Below are 5,826 nucleotides of genomic sequence, written 5' to 3'. Positions count from 1 at the left end.
GGCTTGAACAGTTAGCTGGTGCCAAGTACCCAGATGAAGGAGAGAGAGTGTGCACATATTGACTCCTTGAGTGTGAGAGCCCTCTGAGGCCCCTCGGGGGGAATCTCTAGAGGCCTGCGGCTGGAACTCCTACATGACTGCTGGGAAAGTAAAACGGTGCAGCCACTTTGCAAAATTGTTTGGCGGTTCCTCAAAAAGTGAAACATAATTCCATTCCTTGGTGTATCTCCAGGAAAACTGAAAACATGCTCACACAAAAACGTGTACACAAATTTCCATAGCAACATTATTCATATTAGCCCCCAAAATGGAAAGAACTCAAATGTCGATCCACTAATGAATGGATAAACAAAATGTGGCGGTATAGGGGCACCTGGGTGGCTCAGTGGTTGAGAGTCTGCCTTCAGCTCAGGGCGTGATCCCGGGGCCCTGGGATCAAGTCCCGCATTGGGCTCCCTGCAGGGAGCCTGCTTCTCCCTCTGCCTATGTCTCTACCTCTCTCTGTGTGTCTCTCATGAATAAATAGATAAAATCTTAAAAAAAATATGATGGTATAAAATGAAATTGTGTTCAGACACAAAAGGGAATGAAGTCATAAGGCACACTACAACATGGATGAGCCTCAAAAACAGGATGCTAAGTGAAAGAAGTTAAACCCAAAAGGCTATGTTGTTTGTCTGGTTCCATGTATAGGAAATGTCCAGAATAGGCAAATCCATAGAGATAGAAGGTAAAGTAGTGGTTGCCTAGGGACTGGGGAGAGAGGGGGATGGCAGTGACTGGTTTGATCTGGGGGTGATAAAAATGTTCTGGAATTGTACAGTGGTTATAGTTGCACAATCTTGTGAATATACTAAAAAACATTGAAATATACACTTAAAAATGGTGAATTTTAATTTATGTGAGTTATAATTTTAAAAAAAAAATGGCATTTGGCTGAAGGAGACTGGGGCCATCGAGAGGTCAGGACTGAAGACCGAACAGAAGGAGAGTCCGCATAGAGATGACTTTTAAAACCAAGGGAACTAAGACATACCTAAGGTAGCCCACAGAGGGGAGAGGTGATGGAAGCCTTGTGCCTGGAGAAAGAGCCCCATGCTGACCTTGGGTGGCAGAGGAGGGGCGCACAAGAGAGACCCAGAGGGGAGGCCAGAGAGGGGATGATCAGGAGGGCAGGGGGCCCCAGGCTATTGGCTATTTCAAAATAGGGTACCCTAAGCAGTGGCTCCTGGGTCTGAGTCTCCCCCTGCTTCTCTAGGACAAGTCCTAGAGGCAAAATTTCTAGGTCGAAGGACACGAGCACTTGTAATTCTGAGATACTGCAAACTCTCTCTCTCATCAACATGACGTGAAAGCCTCAGTAACGGACTAAATCTATTTCTGTTCTGGATGGAGAGTGAGAGAACCAGGTGGCCTGCTAAGTGGAGAGAGGACCAGAGCCAGCCCAGGGTCCCAGGAGAACAAGGCACAATCTGGCCAAGCTGCCAAGTACCCGAGTAACTAGCAGACCTTGGGAACCTCGGAGGCGAGGTGACTGGTACTCGGCAACAGGGGCCGAGGAAGGGAACAAAGCAGAAAGAGACACAGTGCAGGGCGAGAATGCTGAATCCCAGGTGGCCTCCCAGCCGCTGGGTGACCCTGGATCAGTCACTTGACCACCCGGAGTTTTAGAGAACTTGCCTGTCAAATGTGAGATGTGACCAGCAACTTCTGCCCAGAATCCTCCCCGCTTTAGAACTCGGAGATTCTCATTTGAGAATAGAAATAAATCTTCCTTTTTACCCCAACCGTCAAAATTGGGGCAGTTTTTTCTTCGGAAGCTTTGTTCCTGTGGTGATTTTTCCATTCTCTGTAGGGGATCAGGAAGTCATGATTTCGGGGATCCTTGGGTGGCTCAGCAGTTTAGTGCTTGCCTTCAGCCCAGGTCATGATCCTGGGGTCCCAGGATAGAACCCCACATCGGGCTCCCTGCGAGGAGCCTGCTTTTCCCTCTGCCTGTGTCTCTGCCTCTCTCTCTCTCTCTCTCTCTCTCTCTCTCTTCTCTCTCTCTCATGGATAAATAAATAGAATCTTTAAAAAAAAAAAAAAAAAAGGAAGCCATGATTTCAGGCCAGCTCTGTGTGGAATGGCTCAGTTCCACGGAGTGTCCCAGGTACAAAGCCACCACCGGCATTTCCCCTGGATGAGTGGTCTCCCTGCTGCCACCTTGTGCCTCTACAGACCATTCTCAATGCAGCAAGTCACCTGGAGCAAAAGGCAGAATGTACAATAGTCCACAGGATCTGTGGGATCTCACACCCTACAGGTCCCACACCTGACACACACATCCCACCTGAGCACACACACACTCCCACCTGGGCAAGCTCACTCCCACCTGAACGAACACATTCCTCCCCAGGGCTTTTGCTCTGCCTTCTCTCACATGGCCACTAGTCTAGCTCCCTCATTTTATTAAGGTCCCTGCTCAAAATTAACCTCAGGACCCTGAGATCATGACCTGAGCTGAAGGCTGATGCTTAATTGATTGAGCCCTGCAAGCAATTTAGCTGAGTCCTCCAGCTCAGGTTCTTTTTTTTTTTTTTAAGACTTTATTTTCTATTTATTCATGAGAGACACAGAGAGAGAGGCAGAGACATAGTCAAAGGGAGAAGCAGGCTCCCCGTGGGGAGGCTGATACAAGACTCGATCCCAGGACCCCGGGATCATTACATAAGCCAAAGGCAGATGCTCAACCGCTGAGCCACCCAGGTGTCCCAAGAGACACAGTTTGTCTCCAATCTGGGGAGCTGAGATATGGGTGAGGGGGAAATGGGATTGATTCCCGTCACCAGGAAGGCCCCCAGGCATGTAACAAAAACTCCACTTTGTGAAGTCTTTAGAATAAACTCGGTCTAGCGGTTACAAACCCCGACAGTAGGGCAGCGCTGCCCTCTGGTGGCCACCGCGTGCAGTGCCATCGCAGAGCAGCTTTGACCACAATTTAGGGAATTTTTTTTTTCATTATACAAATTGCCTGACTCCGTTGTCGACAACTGAGAAGACAGAAAGTAAGGAAATAAAAAATTGTCACATCATCTTAACCCCTGGATGCTCCCAGAGCTTCCGATTATTCCTGTTTTATACCTAGTTCATTCATTCAATCAAGAAGATACAGAGCGCTTACATCCCAGCCACAATCACTCTAGTTTTTTACCCTGGTATCTTCATTTCTGTCATAGCCTGTGTTCCCACAATCTTCATAATAATCCCTGCTGGGGCACCTGGCTGGCTCAGCAGTCGAGCATCTGCCTTCAGCTCAGGTCATGATCCCGGGGTCCTGGGATGGAGTCTCGCATCAGGTTCCCCATGGGAGAGCCTGCTTCTCCTTCTGCCTGTGTCTCTGCCTCTCTCTGTCTCCCTCATTAATAAATAAATAAAATCTTTTTTTTTTTTTATTTATTTATGATAGTCACAGAGAGAGAGAGAGGCAGAGACACAGGCAGAGGGAGAAGCAGGCTCCATGCACCGGGAGCCCGACGTGGGACTCGATCCCGGGTCTCCAGGATCGCGCCCTGGGCCAAAGGCAGGCGCCAAACCGCTGCGCCACCCAGGGATCCCAATAAAATCTTTTTTAAAAAGAAAGAAGAAAGAAAGAAAGAAACAGTTCTGATTCCACTGTCATAGGTGAAAGTATCAGAGTGTCCCAGCTTAATCTGACTTCCGAGGCGGGGTCCCCTTCCCCAGGAGGGCTTCCTGAAACTCAGAATTCAAGGACACACAGAGGTCATCAGGCTGGGCTTAGGCGGGGCAGGTACAGGAATCTGCAGCACAGAGGAGGGGGTGCAGCAGGCCAGACCTCCCAGGATCTTGGAAGCTGGTGAGCAAGTGTGGGGTCTCTCGGGGTCAGCAGGAAGTCTGCACCGGTTTTTGAGTATTTTGAGCAAGACTGGCTTCTTAGAAAGATGCCCTGTAACAGAGGACGTAACCAGTTAGCACGCTGGAAGAAAAGAATCTATTCATAAGAGTGACACAAAGAACAAACTCTTTGGAAAGTCATTTGTCAAGAAATATGTAATACATATCTAAGGAGAAGCCATAAACTTTCCCGAGGGACGGAAAGGAGACTTGAATGAATGGAAAGACACATTTTGTCTCAAATAAAAGACAGTATTGTGAAAATGTGATGTTTTCTCCCATCTCCCTATGTATTTGCCACACACATATTAACACAACCATCTGGATCCTAGGGCCCCATTTTACACCCTCTCAACTTCCAGTGCTTTCCATCCATAACATGTATGTTGCTGTGATAATTTTTGTAATCGTATGTTTCGACTGCCTACACACTACCTGGGTACAAGAACACAAAAATTCATCTGGAAAACACACAAGTGAAAATAGCCAGTACATTTCTAAAAAAAAAAAAAAAAAAAAAAATCTTACCAGCTAATAAAAATATATTATAAATTGGAGTAAATAAAGCAACTTGGCACACAGACAAAAATAGGGAGAAGGATCAAGAGAACACAATAAAGAGACCAAAAATAGTACCCCCCAACTCTATGGAGAAATTTAGAATATGATAAAGGTGGTACTACCTCAGTGGGGGAATGGATGATTCAATAAATGGCACTGGGAAGATGGCTTCCCATTCAGAAAACGATTAAATGTGGATCTGTACCCTTCTTCCCATCCAAATAAACTGCAGGTGGATCAAAATTGTTTTTTTTTTAAGATTTTATTTATTTATTCATGAAAGACACAGAAAGAGAGAGGCAGAGACATAGGCAGAGGGAGAAGCAGGCTCCCCATGAGGAGTCTGATGTAGGACTTGAACCCAGGACCTGGGGATCACAACCTGAGCCAAAAGCAGAGGCCCAGCCACTGAGCCACCCAGGTGCCCCTGGATCAAAGTTTTAAATGTAAAAACAGGGCCATGAAAGCATGAGAAGAAAGCATGAGTATATTTCTATCAAACCCAGGAAAAAGAACAAGCCAGACAATACATAGCAGAAAAAGACTTGCGTGGATGACAGACACATTAGCAGCTCAGCCTAACTCATACTTTTAAAAACATAAAATAAATCACTATTTTTAACTTCATCAGGGTGACAAAAATAGGGGGAAGTTGGTAAGGGAGAGGAGAAATGTGGGATCACACAGATGGAAATTGATGGGTCTGGCCACTCTGAAAGGCCGCTGGACAGCGGTTACTGACATTTTAATTGTACGACCCCGTTACGCCAGCAACCCCACTTTTAGGAACTGACTTCCCTGCTGTATTCATGATAAAAGTAAATCACTGGAAACAGGATGGCGGTCCTTGGATAGGGCCGCAGCTCCAGCATGCACTTTCTACGGAAAAACGCAAGGTGCGGAAGTCTGAATTGTTTGTTTTTTAAGGTTGCATACAAATGCACATGTATAATTAGACATATGTATACACACATAGATGAAAGCATTCAGGTGCTTTGAAAAAATGTGGAAGGATACAGAAGAAACTGATTGCCTCTGGGAAGTAAGCCTGGAGTTTGGGGAAAGGGGAGACGCGTCTATTTTTCACTTTTCACCTTATATCCTCCTTCACGATCTGAATTTTTACCATGAGCATGTATCACTTCTGTAATAGGATCACTGCTGTTGTTTAGGATCACATGGTGTGAACTGACCACAGGAGCCGTGGGTGGCTTGTGGAGAGACATTTGGCCATCTGGCTAGGGCATGGCGGTGGCTGGAATGGCCATAGTGCAGAGGAATCAGTGGATTCCAGATTTACCTAAAAGGCAACCCTGACAGACGAGATTGAAACGGCTCTGGGTTCCCACACATACCCTCCCACTCCACGTT

This window comes from Vulpes lagopus, chromosome 5 (assembly GCF_018345385.1).
Source record: "Vulpes lagopus strain Blue_001 chromosome 5, ASM1834538v1, whole genome shotgun sequence".
Classification (NCBI taxonomy): Eukaryota; Metazoa; Chordata; class Mammalia; order Carnivora; family Canidae; genus Vulpes; species Vulpes lagopus.
The sequence above is the reverse complement of the archived record's forward strand: the minus strand, read 5'-3'. Positions refer to the sequence as shown.